Genomic DNA, 17,053 nt, shown 5'->3' on the forward strand with positions numbered 1-17,053 from the left:
GTAAAGAAAAAGCTTCGGATTAGTTGACTTTATTTTTCTACGTTTATCGCCGAGGTAAGTTCGTACATTTAAGTTTTTTTTTATTTCATGATTTAAATGCTACTCTTTTATAATATTAAATTGAGTGTTGATGAAAAAATCTAATGGCGTAACGGTGATGATCGACAAATGAAAAGGGATAGCTTTGGGTATCGAATACGGAAAGGGATAGCTTTGGCTATTGATTATGAAAAGGTATAGTGATGACCATCAATAATGAAAAGGGATAGCTTCGGCTATCAAATTATGAAAAGGGATGTTGACGACCATCGAATAATGAAAAGGGATGGTGACGACCATCAAATTATGAAAAAGGGATAACTTTGGTTATCGAATTAAAAAAATGGATGTGTCAACCATCGTATTATTACCTCGTTTAAGCTTCGGTGTAATAGTCTGGTTTAGACCCTAGTTGGAATAGTGGTTTCGAGACCACAAGTACTAGTCAAAAAAATTTAAATATTATTTTCTGTGTTTATAATATGTGAATTGACATGTGTGAAAATTTCGTATGAAAATTCGATCATTTGTGTGCTTAATTTGTGAAAAGGACCTAATCGCGTAAAATGTAAAAGTTGTGTTCTATTTGTTAAAGTGCCTATTTGCTACGTCTTTACAATTGAGAGGTCCTCATGTTGTAAATGGACCATTAACATGGTTAATGGACAACCATTATAAGCTTTTATTATTATTTCATTAAGGTTAAAAATGGTATTTGATAATTTATGTTAATATTAATAAAACAAAAAACCAAATGCTCATATTATTTCATTCTTCTTCCATCGAAAATAGAAAGAAAAGATAGGGTTTAAATGTTTGAAGCAGTCGACCATGGTCAAAGCTTGATTCAAGGTTCGTTTTTTATCCATTTTTTTGATAATTTCTACATTTTTGTAATCGTTGCACTGTATTTTATCAAGCCCATGTCTCAATTTTTGATTTTTTTGATGATTTTGAGTTATGCCATTGATAAAACTATGAGCTTTATGAAGTTTGAGGATAGTATATTAAAGATATGTGTTAGATTACTAAGTTTTGTCTTTGAATTTTTGTTGAATTTGAGTAATTTGGACTAGATTGTGAAATTTGTAAATTGAGGGACTAAAATGTGAAATAAATGAAACATATGGGCTTATATGAATACTATGAGAATTCGACCTAACATGGGTATATGAAAATTTTGTATATTTTGTGATTTTTGTGATTAAGGACTAAAGTGTCAAAATGTGAAAATTGAGGGCTAATTTGTAAAATGCCCTAAATATGTGTTTTTGGATTGATTTGAATGATTTGGTAAATAAAAGAGTTAAATTTGAATTTATATAGATCAAGAATTAAAGAAAGCAAAATTAGATCAAGGAAAGTCGAAAGTCGTAGTCGATTCTGTTTATCCAAATCCGTACGAGGTAAGTTTATATACAAATAAATGTGTTTTGAATTGAATTTCTATTGAATATATGCTATTGTACTATGATGAATGAATATATGAGTTGAGAAAAAATAAGACATTCGAGAAAGTATTGACAAAGTTCCGACGTCCGAAATGCCCCGTATAAAGCTTAGGAATAGTTAGGATACATATGTCATGACATAGGATCAGATATGTGTTTTTGTGTGAGATCATATCTGAGACGTTGGCATCGACTTATGATTTACGTGTAAGACCACGTCTGGGACATTGGCATCGTATTTGATTTCGTGTAAGACCTTGTCTGGGACAGTGGCATCGATATTTGATTACATGTAAGACCACGTCTGGGTTATCAGCATATCCTTATGATTCCGAACGATTCAACAGGCATTCTGGGAAAATAGATGACTATGTGAATTTGCATCCGACTCAGGTACGTTTGAAATGAATACTATATTTGAGAATAAAAGGTAAATACATTTGAAATTGTTGATATGTGATATAAGTATGAGAAAATATGCTATATGTGCAAATGAATTGGAAATATGAGAAATGTATATGAACTATGTGAGTTGTGATAGTATTTGGCTATGGAACATATGTATTTCATGTTGTTTATATGTTTTAAATGATAAGTTTATTTGTATATGTCTGACTAAGCTTTTGAAAGCTTACTTTGTGTGTTTCTCAACTATTTTATAGATATTGTACCTACCGGGACCTCAGGGATCGTCGAGGATCATCACTACACTATCCAACTCTATTTTGTTACATTTTGAAACTGTAAATATGGGAGTATGGCTTTAAGACGTTCATTTTACTAGTAGCTTTACTACAATACTATTTTAGTGCCACAACTGGTGCTACTTGGTTTGTAGGGATGGGTGGGTTGATTTTATCCCCACGTGGTGTGTAGGGTTGGTACGAAGATGATGTGTAGAGGCTGGATTGGGTAGGATTTTCTGATTGCATACTGTACTGATTCTGTAATGGGCTTAGGGCCCCCTGATACTGTTACTAAAACGGGCTCAGGCCCACACTATTTTTTATTCTGAAATGGGCTAGGCCCTAACTGAAACTAAAATGGCTTAGGCCCAAATTGTGTTTACTCTAATTGTTTGCTTATATGGGATTACACACTGAGTTTTCATAAGCTCACCCATCTGTTTAACTGTACAGGTAATCTCCAGCCTTAGGTGGATCAGTGCTGTGAGGGACTCAATGGTGGCCACACAACTGCACTTGCTTTCTTATTTGATTTTTAAATTACAAGTGATTTAAATTGGGTATTTGTTTATGTAATAAGGCCTCTATGGATTTTAACTTAAAACTAGGGATTTTTATTTCCTTCGGTTTTTAACTGTTAGTGATAGGAAAACTCGAGTTCTCAAAAGAGACAATATTTTTACAAAGTAAATGCAAGTACGCAACTGTTTTAAAAAGCTTCCGCTATAAAATGATATTTTGGAAATGAATAACATTTCTAGAAATTTAATAAGGACGTTTTAATATGAATAAACTTTTTGGCAAAAACTCACATTTTGAACCTAATCAAACGTCTTTAAGATCGCATAAAGAGTTTAAATAGAGAATGGGTTTTTTTTAACAATATCTCGATTTATTAAAAACACTTCAATGTGACATCGCCAGATTCAGCCATAATGTCCAGGCCGGGTTTGGGGTGTTACATTTAGTAGTATCAAAGCCAGGTTGCAAAACTCGGCTGTGGATTTTGGGCTTTTACAAAAATGTGGAAATTTTAAGAAAATTGTTTCAAATGGTTTAAAGTGATTGATATAATTTGGAAATATTTTATCGAATGAGTGGTACACCGAGTCTCTGCGTCGATCCTGTAAGTCTTCTGACTGTTTATACTGAAATGTTATTATTGAGACTACTTAGGGTAATAAAAACTATACCGAAACTCTCTAGTTAGAGTAAACTACGAACCGTAGCGAGACTACGAACTGTGAACACAAACTTTGAGATAATATTGTTCATAAGAAATCTGTAATAAATATTGGAACAATAAATTGACTGGCATAAAACTGTTAATACAGACTAAGCGCATTCAATAATGAGCACCAGAGGTACTCGTGGAAGAGGCCACGACAGAGGCCGTGGGAGTGCTCGGGCTGAGTCTTCGTCAGCTGGACACTAGCCTAATGAGGAAGCTAGAGAGGTACCAGCTTCACCTATGACTGGGACGGGGTCTCAGAGGACAACGCACTTTCCCAAGAAATGTTGAGGATTCTGGAAAGGATCACTAAAAGTGGATTTGTTAATGGGCCAAGGTAAGTAAAAACCCGTAATAATGGAAAATTATCAAAATGCCTCTAAGGGCGAAAATGACTAAAATACCCCTATGTGTGGAAATGTTACATGTATACCTGTTGTATTCATATATGCATTCATATGATATTCTGTTTAGGTTGCATATGGGTTGGGAATTATGGAACGAAGAAAGTATATGAGGATCGCATGGTTGCTTGACAACCGTGGATCCATCGACTGCTATTAAGCCCAATATATGATTGGCAGCTTGTTGCAATGAAGGTAGTACCACAACCAAGCTACCATTGATGTGTATCGGTTGGGTGGGTCGATATTTATATCCCCACATAATGTGTATAGGCGGACAGAGTTGGTGTGTAACGGTTGGATTATTGGGGTGGGTTGCACAGCATTGCACATATGATATTATTGTGATATTATTGCGATGTGGGCTTCAGCCCAACTGTGGCTAACATGGGCTAAGGCCCAAAGGCCACCGTTATTGAATTGGGCTCAGGTCCAAAATGACTGATGATTGCTTTATACTTGTTGTGGGTTGTACACACTGAGTTTTCAAAACTCACCCCCTCCTTCTAAATTTTTCAGGTGACTCTTAGTAGACGGTTCAACGGATGGAGGGACTCGGAGGTGGCCAACTAGCATAAGAAGTTTAGTCTTAGTCTTTATGTAATTTTTAATATTTTGATTTTCAATTATTTCTATTTGATTTGGGTTGTAACAAGGTCTTTCCTCTAGCTAAAAATTCAAATTAGGTTTATTATTATTTTTATGTGTTGCAATTATGAGAAGTTGAACATGGATTTTCTAAACCATAGTTTTTATATACTATGCTTCTGCAACTAAAGTTTTAAAGAATAAGTTTTCATAAATCATATGTTTTAAACAAGTTTTTCCGATTGAAAAGAGAGATTTTATAAAGTAATTAAGGTTTTTCATTTTAAAGAAGTGTTTCCAATGGAAACAAGGTTTTCACTAAATCGCTTCAATGTGACACGCCAAATTCGACCATAATGTCCGGGTCGTGTTTGGGGTGTTACATTTGGTGGTATCAGAGTCAAGTTTCAAAACTCGTACTGTGAAATAGGCTTTGTTTTGGGCTTTTAAAATTGTTTACAAATGATATTGAGGTGGTTTTGAAATATTCTATTGTGTGGCACACCGGGTCTCTGGCATCGAGCCAAGTAAGTTCCCTTACTACTGAGTTATGTTGAATTGTTATACTGCAATATGTTTTAAGATATCAATTGTTTGTATTCAATAGGATTTTCTTAGATATCAGATTTATTAAAACATTTGAATCTGAATTTGATACTTATTTCGTGTATGTTTGAGAATGTTTGCTATAGGTGGACGTTTTGGATATGTATTAAAATTATTAGGATCAGAGTGCGCAGCGGTAGCTTAGTGGGATAGTTGATACACGACTACCCTATTATTTAGAAATTTTGAGGACGAAATTTTTTTTAGGAAGGGTGAATTGTAACACCCTGAATTTTGGGCCTAAAAGTAATGGGCCTTGAGTTTGGGATCGGTTAGAAGGTAGCTTAAATAAATGTAATCTGTTTTGATAATTGCATGTTTAGTCTAATTATTAAGTGATTTAGGAAGGGTTGGTAGTGTGGGAAAAGTCCTGGGTTCGATCCAGGGCTTTAGCAAAATTTTGCATTTTTTTTTCCAAAAAGGCCCTGAGAATTATGTGGAAGGCTTATTAATAAGGCCTGGTAAAATCTAACACAAGGAAAGGCTTGGCCTAGTGGCAAGAGGCATTGGTAGCAAGCATGAAGTCCAGGGTTCGAGTCCTGGCTTGACGAAAATTTTTATTGCCCACATGAGTAGTAAGGGAGCTAGCGTTTAGGCCTTATAAATGTGTTTGGTGGAAATTCAACACAAAGGATGCGCTTGGTCCAGTGGTATGATGGCGTTGGGGGTAAGGAGAGGTGCTTGGTTCGATTCACGGCATGAGCAGACGTTATGGGTTTTTTTTAGACAACCTGGAGGTTGCCAGAAAGATTTTATAAACAATTGGGGAGGAAGAACGACACAAATAAGGTAGGTGCTGTGGTGGCAAGGGACGTATACCGTAGCCAAGAGATTAGGGGTTCAAATCTGAATGGTAGCAAATATTTTTAGGATAGCCTGGTTACGGGTTAATAGGCTTTAAAAATAGTTAGGGATGGAATATGACACAAGAGCGCCTGTGGTGTAGTGGCGAGAAGCATGTTATAAATATGAGAGGTTGCAGGTTTGAATCCCAGGCTTGGCAAGGTTTAAATTTTTATTCCTTAAGAGAACTGAGGCTTAGGCATATAAGCCTTATAGTTGATTGTGACCTAATGTTAGCACAAGATAGGTAGCGGTGCAGTGTCCAGCAGCGTGTTGGAAAGTTGGAGGACAGGAGTTTAAGTCGTTCCATGCACAAAAAGCGGATTTAATTTTGCTACTCAATGCAAGAAAGGATGGCCAGTCGGTGGAAGCAATTTGAATGCAATTCAAATTGGAATTTTTGGCTAAAATCAAGGAGATAAGGATGAGGATTAAGTGTGGATATGATGAGGATAAAATCGAAGAAATTGAAGGGAATTTAACTAGTTTATGTTGATTGGGGAGTGTAGGTTTGTATTTTTATTTTTATTTCTTTTAGTATATATATGTGTGTCGTATGAGCAAGTAAGGGCATTTGTTGTTTTTTTGTGCTTCAATCGCGTACCATCTCCTTTTTTTTAAACCAAACTCTTGATCTTTTCCTCCCTATTTTAATCAAATCAACCTCTTCTGTCTTCAACTTAGCCGACTATTTCTTTTTCATTTAAAAGTCGAGTCATACACTTGGGGGGTTTGATTTCTTGTTGGCAAGCGATCTCGTAATCGATATGTGAATTAGATCTTCTTTGGCTTTTGTTAAATATTTCTAAGTTCTTTCGTTTCTACACTTTTAAAAGCCGATTTTTCTTTATCCTTTCCAATACTTTCGTTAACCCATGGTTTCTCCATTTATTTCTCTTTTTCCCTCACATTTAAGAGTGTGATCGCTGGCTAAGTATTAATTGATGGAAAAATGGGGTTCTAGCAGAGAAGTTGGGATAGAGGCTCCCAAGTTTAAACGACGTAAGGTGTCAGTCGTTCGGGACTTTCCGCCTGGATCTGGAAGGGGAGCTACGTCAGATTTCTGGTTACATAGGCAAATCGCAGTCAATCAATCTAGTTAAAGCAAGTATAGGTTGTTCTTCGATAAGTAGTGGATTTATTTTGAATTAATAGAATGTGACTAATCGAGTATAATGTTGAATATAGGTTCGGGCAATTATGAATACTTAGTACTCCAGGTGATAAGGTGTGTACTTCTACCCTATGATAGCTTGATATAAAGCCGAAGGTGTGTACATACACTGCACACACACAAGTAGATCGGCAAATCCCGAAAAGTCGAAATGCCGAAAGCTGAAATGCTGAGAAACCGAAAGTTTGGCTATGTTAGTCTTGAGAGTGCACGAACACTCGTAAGAGGGAAACTAATAGGTTATCTAAGGCCCCATCGGCGATTCCATGGACTTGGGTTGTGAATTGGCCAACCGGATCAGCATGGGCTAAATGGACCAAATGGGTTGTTGGGCCCATAATAGGCAAAAATTGATAATTGATGCTATGTGATGGAAAATCGTATGTGAGCATGACTATAAAAGTGATGGGGCCTAGTTGGCCATAAGCATATATGTGGACTTGTTTGGTTTTGTAAGGGGTTTTGGGCCTAGTATATGATTACTGCATAAAAACTTAATTATTTTATTGAGACTGTAGACAAGTCATAGGGTTATGGTGTGGCAACGGGTATATGCATGTTTAGGATTGGATTTAGGGAGAGCTTGGTACTTAAGCGGTCTTAATGACTCACCTCTTCTTCTCTAGAATCCTACCTGGTGCATAGTATCCATTCATCTTAGCTAACAGGGATTTGTTAATGGGCCAAGGTAAGTAAAAACCCGTAATAAAGGAAAATTATCGAAATGCCCCTAAGGGCAAAAATGACTAAAATACCCCTATGTGTGGAATGTAAGATTTATGGATGTTACATGTATACCTACTGCATTCATATGCTTTCATATGATATTTTGTTTAGGTTGCATATGGGTTGGGAATTATGGAACGAAGGAAGTGTATGAGGATTGCATTGTTGCTTAACAACAGTGGATCCACCGACGGCTATTAAGACTAATATATGATTGGCAGCGTATTGCAATAAAGGTAGTACCGCAACCGGGCTACCATTGATGTGTACCAGTTGGGTAGGTCAATATTTATATCCTCACATGATGTGTACTGGGGGACGGAGTTGGTGCGTAGCGATTGGATTATTAGGGTGGGTTGCACAGCATTGCACGTATGATATTATTATGATATTATTGCAATGTGGGCTTCAGCCCAACAGTGGCTAACATGGGCTAAGGCCCAAAGGCCACCGTTATTGAATTGGGCTCATGCCCAAAATGGCTGATGGTTGCTTTATACTTATTGAGGGTTGTACACACTGAGCTTTCAAAACTCACCCCCTCCTCCTAAATTTTTTAGGTGACTCTCAGTAGGCGGTTCAACGGATGGAGGGACTCGGAGGTGGTCAACTAGCATAAAAAAGTTTAGACTTAGTCTTTATGTAATTTTTAATATTTTGATTTTCAATTATTTCTCTTTGATTTGGGTTGTAACAAGGTCTTTGCTCTGGATAATAATTCAAATTAGGTTTATTATTATTTTTATGTGTTGTAATTACGAGAAGTTGAACATGGAATTTCTAAACCATAGTTTTTATATACTACGTTTCCGTAACTAAAGTTTTAAAGACTAAGTTTTCATAAATCATATGTTTTATACAAGTTTTTGCGATTGAAAAGAGAGATTTTACAAAGTAATTAAGGCTTTTCATTTTAAAAAAGTGTTTCCAATGGAAACAAGGTTTTCGCTAAAACACTTCAATGTGACATGCCAAACTCGGCCATAACATCCGGACCGGGTTTGGGGTTTTACAAAGAGAACACTCATGCCGATCGTTTGACCTGGGAGTTTTTCAAGACTACTTTCTAGGCTAAATATGTGGGTGCCAGCTATGTGGATGCCCGTATGAGAGAGTTTCTGAATTTAACTCAGGGTGATAAGACAGTGGCTAAGTACGAAGCTGAATTTTTGGGACTTAGCCGCTATGCGTGGGGGATGGTGGCAACTAAATATGAGCACTACATTTGTTTCGAAGATGGCCTCAAAGATAGTTTACGGGTTTTAATAGCTCTACAGAGGGAGTGAGATTTTGCTGTTTTAGTGGAAAAGGCGAAGATCCACGAGGATGTGAGTCGCCCTGAGCGCCAGAACTTTGAGAAAGAGAAGAGTAGAAATAAGAGGGATTCGGAACCCTCAAGCTCATTTTTTAGGCCTAAGAGAAAGCCAAGAGTTGAGACCCCTGTTGCTGTTACTGAACCGCAACCCTATGCTGATTGTGGGAGGCACCATCAAGGCGAGTGCTGGAAAGGCATTGGGGCATGTTTTAGGTGTGGATCTTTGGAGCACCATATTAGAGATTGTCCACGGAGGCCCGATCAGATGCAAGCTGCTGGAGTGGATACTGTTCAGCCTCCGAGAGGTGTTCAATAGCCACCGAGAGGCCGTGGGCAGGCCAGGGGTGGAAATGGTATGGGCCGTGGTCATGGAGCGAAGGGAAGAGGTGCTGGTTATACTGAGGCAAGACAGCCGACACTTGTTTATGTTGTACATCGCCGAGAGGATGGAGACTCCTCAAATGTGGATACGGGTATGTTCTTTATCCATAACATACTTTATGTTGCATTGATTGATGTTGGATCTATGTATTCATGTATATAACATGTACCGTACCTGAGATCTCGGGTTTAATGGTTGAAAGCACCACGAGCAAGATTATCGAGTCCACTAGAGGCAGATTTACCTTTAGAGGACCAAGGAGTTATCTTTTTGGCAGATTAGAAGGAACTCCATTTTAGAGAATTTGACCTCATACTGGGCATGGGCCGGTTGGTTAAGCATCAAGTGAATTTTGATTGTGCTAACATTTGGGTTTTATGGGTAGTGCTTGGAATTAGAATGTGGAGCAGGAGCGTAAGGGTGTGGTCTATATATGTGTCAGATCTAATAGTTGGAAATTTCAGGGATGAAATTTCTTTAAGGAGGGGTGAGTTGTAACACCCCAAATTTTGGGCCTAGAAGTTTTAAGTTTTGAATGGGTGCAGTTAGGAGACTGCACATAAATGTTTAGTACAGTTAGGAGACTGCACATAAATGTTTAGTCGTTCAAGAAAGTGACACACAAATGCATGTCTGCTTCAATGGTTAAGTGTTCTGGGAAGTGTCTGAGAAGTCTTGGGTTCAAGCCTTGGATTTTGAAAAATTTTGATTTTAGCTGATTAAAACCCTATATCTGGTTAGTAGGCTTCTTAAATAAATATGGTTATTTCTTGTCAAAAAAAAAGCCTGCTAGTCTAGTAGAAAGTGGCTTGTGGAGTGTGCTTGGTTTCTGAGGTTCGAATCCATGCTTGCGCAAATGGAGATTATTTTTACTAATGGCCTTGGCAGGAAGTTGTATTTGACCGGAATAATGCTGAGGGAAGTGGAGTTTGAATTGGTCATGGAGGGATTGTAGGAGGCAGTTGAGGAGAAATATGAGGAGAGATTTTAGGAGGAAATCAGGGGGGATTTGAAGTGGAGGAAGTGTTGGTGCCGAATTAGGATTGTAGGCACCTAGTGATTTCGGTTTTGGAAGAATTCGACTTTGGTTTAGTATCTTTTCTCTCCATATCATTTCCTATAGTTTCTTTTGGTTTCTTTTCACTTCTTTGTTTGAAGCCGATTATTGCTTGGACCATTCTGGACTCTTTTCCTACACTTTATGATTTTGTTCTCTTCTACTCTTCAACCTACCGTGCTCTCCCTTTTGTTTAGCCGAATACCTTTCTCCTCTCCCTCAATCTATTGTTGTGTTGGCCAAATACTTTCCCTCCTCTGCTGTTCTCTTCTCTGGCTCATCTCTAACAGTTGGCATCTCGTTTATGTGATTTGACCGATTGCTTCTAGTTCCTTTTCCTTCTCTCACCCTATTTTTAGCAGTCACCCTATTCCTTTGTACTGTTGCTGAATATTTCTTCTCTCCCCTCTCCTGCCTTTTGGTTTCTCTCTAAAACTGGGAAAGTCGGTGTTGGTTATTCCTGTTCTCCGTGGGCTGAAAGCGGTTCGTAAGTCTTTTCGTAAAGGGGGTTTGTGCCCCATTTGATTTGGGGGGAGATTTCTTTTCCTAAGTGTAGTTTACTCCTAATCCTCTGTTGTGTTGAACATTGTTATGACAGCACCATATTGCAACGGACTTGATTTACCAGTGGAATCGTAGGCTATTTCTTTTGGAGCAGTAGGAGTAAGCAATATAACTAAAGTTCGTTTGTAGTTGTTTATTTGAAATGGATTTTAAGGGTGACTAATTTTGGGCATGGAGTTGTTGTTTGTTTTAGGTGTGTTGTGTCTCCAGAGCATTGCGTATCGAAAATCATATCAGGTATGTAATTACTGTCTTAACTGTAAATCGACAAAATCTAAAAATTTGGACCATTGATGCTACATGGGCGTGCGATCGCTCGTGTGGTAACCCCCAACACCCCCAACACATAAACGTGGGTTTTGGATTACGAGAGGCCACAATGGGCGATCTTACGGGCTTAGGCCATTCTGAGCCATGTTGGGCCAGAAGGTAGAATGACCGAAATACCCCCATAGGGTAAAATGAATGAAATACCCCTATAGGGTAAAATGACTGTGATACCCCTGTAGAGTAAAATTACTGTAATACCCTTGTAGGGTCAAATGACTGTAATACCCCTGTAAGGCAAAATGACTGATTTGCTACGGTGTGTATGAATGTATTTGAGCGTGCCACGTTATATGTATGTTACATTCATGTAAGATATTATGATACAATGCATGACATGTTGCATGGGGTTGGGATTATTATTTTGGAGGAAGTTTACTGTACTGATATGGTCGTACGAGTCGCCTAAGACGACTGTGGACCTACTGATGGCTTTAAGCCGTTCATATTACTGGCAGCTTTGCTGCAATACTGTTTTAGTGTCGCAATCGGTGCTACTTGATGTGTAGGGATGGGTGGGTTGATTTTATCCCCATGGTGTGTAGGGTTCGTACAGAGATGGTGTGTAGAGGCTGGATTGGGTAGGATTTTCTGATTGCATACTATATTGATTCTATAATGGGCTTAGGCCCCATTGATACTGTTACTGAAATGGGCTTAGGCCCACACTGTTTCTGATTTTGAAATGGGCTAGGCCTTAACTGAAACTAAAAGGGCTTAGGCCCAAATTGTGTTTACTCTGATTGTTTGCTTATATGGGATTACACATTGAGTTTTCGTAAACTCACCCATCTGTTTAACTGTACAGGTAATCCCCAGCCTTAGGTGGATTGGTGCTGCCAGGGACTCAATGGTGGCCACAAAACTATACTTGCTTTCTTATTTGATTTTTAAATTATAAGTTATTTAAATTGGGTATTTGTTTATGTAATAAGGCCTCTATGGATTTTAACTTTAAATTAGAGATTTTTATTTGCTTCGGTTTTAACTGCTAGTGATAGGAAAACTCGAGTTTTCAAAAGAGAGAATGTTTTTACAAAGTAAATGCAAGTACGCAACTGTTTTAAAAAGCTTCCGCTATAAAATGATATTTTGGAAATGAATAACGTTTCTAAAAATTTAATAAGGACGTTTTAATATGAATAAAATTTTTGATAAACAACTCACATTTTGAACCTAAACGAATGTCTTTGAGATCGCATAAAGAGTTTAAATAGAGAGTGGGTTTTTTTAACAATATCTCAATTTATGAAAAACACTTCAATGTGACATCGCCAGATTCGGCCATAGCGTCCAAGCCAGGTTTGGGGTGTTACACTCTATCGATAAAATTTCTTAAAAAAATTTTCAAACAATCATTCAATCGTACTTGATAAACCATAATTTATACATATTTTTACCCCATGTTTAACGTATTTTATGGATAATTTTCCATTAGAATTGGTGAATTCGATGCTCTTAATGCTTTAATTTCATGTTTTATACTTAGGAGAGCATAAGAGAGAAAAAGGAATGAGAAACGGGCCAAAAATGGAGAAAATGGGCCAAAGTATGAAATCAACACGGCTTGGACCTCCTCACACGGGCAGACCACACGGTCGTGTCAATTTGGTAGGCTCAACCATGGCCTGAAGTAATCAAATACGGGCGTGTGCCACGGGCGTGTCCCTGCCGAGCCCAAGTTGAGTCCAATTTGGAAAAGGCTAATTTTGAGGGCTTCTAGGCGTTCCAGAGCTTATAAATACACCCTAGAGGAGGAAGAAAAGGGAGGCAGAGAAGGGGGAGTAAGGAATTACTCCAAGGAAGCCGATTGATCCATCTCAGAAGCCGGATTCATCATCAAGACTGAAGATCTCTCCTCAATTTCCCTTCAGGAGTTTTGGGTTTTCTTTATGTTTTGTATTCTTTATTCTTCTGAGATGTTTTCTTATTTAGTTATGAACTAAAACCCCTAAATACCTAAGGGGAATGAAACCTAAGACGAATCTTGTTATTATTTTTTGAATCGTATGATAAATATTTAACTTGTTCTTAGTTATGTGTTCCTAATTCTTGTTTTGATATCCCAAGATACTAATTTAAGATAAGCTCTTATGCAGAGGAGGAATAGACCCTGGCTAAGAGTATATTTATCATAATTAAGCGGAGTTGATTGCGTACCTAGAAATAGGGTGACAAGATTTTGTCGGATTAGGGTGAAACCTAATAAGGGGATCCATAGATCTAGTTAATGCAACCCTAGAGTGTTAATTAGAGAAAAGTCTCAGTTATTCAATTCAGGGATTAGATGTTACTAGTCTTGAATAGGGATAATAACATAACTTAGGGATCTCTACGGAACAAGTTGAATGAATAAATTGTCCGATTCGGAGCCACAATAACAAGTAAAGTCTAGGTGGATTTGTCCTTAGGTATTGTCTCAAGTCAATCGATTTTTCCAAAAGCAATTCCCCAATTCTTTTCTTTGTGAGTTCTTAGTTTAGATAATTAGTTAATTAAAACAAAACCTCTTTATTCTTAGGCTAGATAATAAAAAGACAGTCATTACTAGTAGTTTTAGTTCCTTTGGGTTCGATAATCCGGTCTTGCTAAAACTATACTACTGTTCAATAGGTACACTTGCCTACATCGCGATAATAGTTAGTTTCAAGAATGATTAATTATAAATATTTAAAAACTATCACAAAATCACGCAATCAAGTTTTTGGCGCCGTTGCCGAGGAACTGAAATATTAGGAACGCTCAATTTTTATTACTTTAACCATTTATTTTTCTTGTAATTTAATTTAATTTAATTTTTATTATTATTTATTAACCTACTATTTCTTTCTCTTGGCAGGTTTTCATAGTTTATGACTAGAAGAAACCCGTTAGGGCCACTACTTTTTGACGAAGAAATCTATCGTACAGTTTGTAGAAACCAAAGAGAAATAAGGCTAAGCTTAAGATACATAGAGAATGAGTAAGAAGGCGATATTCAACCCCCAATCGAAGAGATGGCTGAAAACCAAGGCAACCAGCTACCTCCTGCAATTGCGGTTATTCAAAATCCTGCTCCATGCACTATGTATGATTATGCTAAACCCTCTTTAACAATAACTGAATCGAGCATTGTTAGACCTGCTGTACCTGTAAATACTTTTTAATTAAAACCTAACACTATTCAGACGATACAGCGATTTGTTCAGTTTGATGGTTTATAGGATGAAGATCCCAACGCTCACTTAGCAAACTTTCTGGAATTTTGCGATACATTTAAAATCAATGGCGTTTCTGATGATGCCATACGTCTTCAGTTGTTTCCCTTTTCATTGAAGAACAAAGCTAAACAGTGGTTGAACTCGTTACCACGAGGGTCAATTACTACTTGGGAACAAATGACCGAAAAATTTTTACTAAAATATTTTCCACCGGTTAAAACGGCTAAATTACGTAATGATATCTCTTCTTTTGTGCAGATGGATTTAGAAACACTCTACGATGCGTGGGAGAGATACAAGGACCTTTTGAGAAGGTGCCCTCACCATGGGAGAGATACAATGGTCTGAATCCTTCGACTCGGCAAATGGTTGACGCAGCTGCTGGCAGAACCATCAACAATAAAACACCGGAAGATGCCTATGAGTTTATAGAGGAGATGTCACTGAATAACTATCAGTGGCAAGTCATGAAGACAAAGCCAACAAAAACAGCCGGCGTTTATAACGTCGATTTGGTCACCATGCTCTCTAATCAGGCAGAACTCTTAAATAAAAAGATTGATGGTTTTCTTAAGTCTTCACAGGTTCACCTAGTAATGCAGTGCGAAATAAGTAGCGGTGGAACAAACCATTCAGAATACCAACCTTACGAGCAATTAAATTACATGGGTAATAATCCTCAACCTCAAAACAATCCATATAGTAACACTTATAATGCAGGTTGGAGGAACCACCCCAATTTTTCGTGGGGCGGTCAAGGAAATCAAAGACCACAACATCCTCCGGGGTACCAACAACCACCCTACTAACAGGAAAAGAAGCCAAATCTTGAAGAGATGCTCTCAAAGTTTATATCAGTGTCAGAAACCCATTTTCAGAACACCGAGACAACACTTAAGAATCAACAAGCGTCGATCCAAAGGCTTGAAACTTAGATAGGCCAGCTTTCCAAACTAATCTCTGAATGACCACAAGGTAGTTTGCCAAGTAATACTGACCCCAATCCAAGGGAACAACTCAACACGATTAATATTCAAGATGAAGGAGTCGTTGAGCCTGAACCAGAACCGAGGCAAGAAACTGTGGTAAGCAAAGGTCAAGGTGAGGTAGATCAAAATACAAACAAATCAGTGAATGTCGAATATAAACCTCGTGTACCATACCCCAATGCGACAAGAAAAGATCGCTTAGATGAACAATTTGATAAATTCCTTAAACTCTTAAAAAAATTACATATTAACTTACCGTTTATTGAAGCCCTATCGCAAATGCCAAACACAATGAAACTTTTAAAAGAGCTTTTAGAAAATAAGCGGAAGTTGGATGAGGCATCGCATGTGGAGCTAAATGCACTGTGCTCAGCTATTCTCCAAAATAAACTACCCAACAAACTAAAAGATCCAGGGAGTTTTACGATTCCTTGCTTAATTGGTAGTTTAGACGTTAATTATGAATTGGCTAATCTAGGGGCTGGTATCAACGTCATGCCTTACAAAATATTTAAGCAACTAGGTCTCGGGAAACCCAAACAGACTAGGATGAGTATTCAATTAGCAGATAAAACTATAAGATTCCCTAGAGGTATTATTGAAGATGTGCTAGTCAAAATCGACAAATTTATATTTCCCATTGACTTTATTGTTCTAGACATAGAAGAGGATGGCAACACTCCCTTAATCCTAGGAAGGCCCTTTTTAGCAACTGCTAAAACCATCATTGATCTTGGCACAGGTGAACGCACACTCCAGGTGGGAAGTGAAACAATCACCCTTCAAGCTCGCAATTCTAGCAACACATCAGGGATTGAAGGTAATTATTTAAACCATCCTACTAAAACTAACTGTATGGTGCAACCTACTTTGTAGAAAATAAGTATCAAGGAAGCACACGAGTCATTCTCAAGCAATAGTAGAGGACCTATTCATGAAGATCGAAGACTACAAATCAAGGAACTTGATGAATGGCGGACGCACAAACCAAGAACACCCGACAAATCGAAACTACGCCAAAACGAGCCTGATACCTCTCCAAATCAACTTAAGGTTGCTGATAAGGTCTTATTAGATGCCGCGGATCCCCACATTTTTACTACCACACCGAATGAGGAAATCCCTCTTACGGCACTCAGTATTTTTCCATTTGGTACGGTGAAGGTGAGTCATCCCAAGTTTGGCACTTTTAAAGTAAACAACACCCGATTAAAACCCTATTTTGATGAGATTGATAGCAGGAATGAGGAGTATAAGCTCCTCAAACCACCATGATTATTCAACAGAGAGGTAAGTCGAGCTTAGATTATAAATAAGCGCTTCTCGGGAGGTAACCCAAGCACTAACAATAGTAATTGCTTTCAATTTTGGTATTTAACTCCTAACTTACTAATAGAAATCTTGAATACAGGTATTCTCGCAGAGACACGGCCAAGCACACAGGCGTACGTAAGGCCATGTGAAAACAGGG

The 17,053-nt window shown here is 37.9% G+C and overlaps 1 pseudogene; it reads right to left on the reverse strand.

The window, feature by feature from the left end:
* Positions 1-14,825: 14,825 nt before the first annotated feature.
* LOC121212897 (uncharacterized) lies at positions 14,826-14,919 on the reverse strand (annotated as a pseudogene).
* Between the last annotated feature and the right edge of the window lie 2,134 nt (positions 14,920-17,053).

The sequence above is a fragment of the Gossypium hirsutum genome, chromosome A13, assembly GCF_007990345.1.
Source record: "Gossypium hirsutum isolate 1008001.06 chromosome A13, Gossypium_hirsutum_v2.1, whole genome shotgun sequence".
NCBI classification, from domain to species: domain Eukaryota; kingdom Viridiplantae; phylum Streptophyta; class Magnoliopsida; order Malvales; family Malvaceae; genus Gossypium; species Gossypium hirsutum.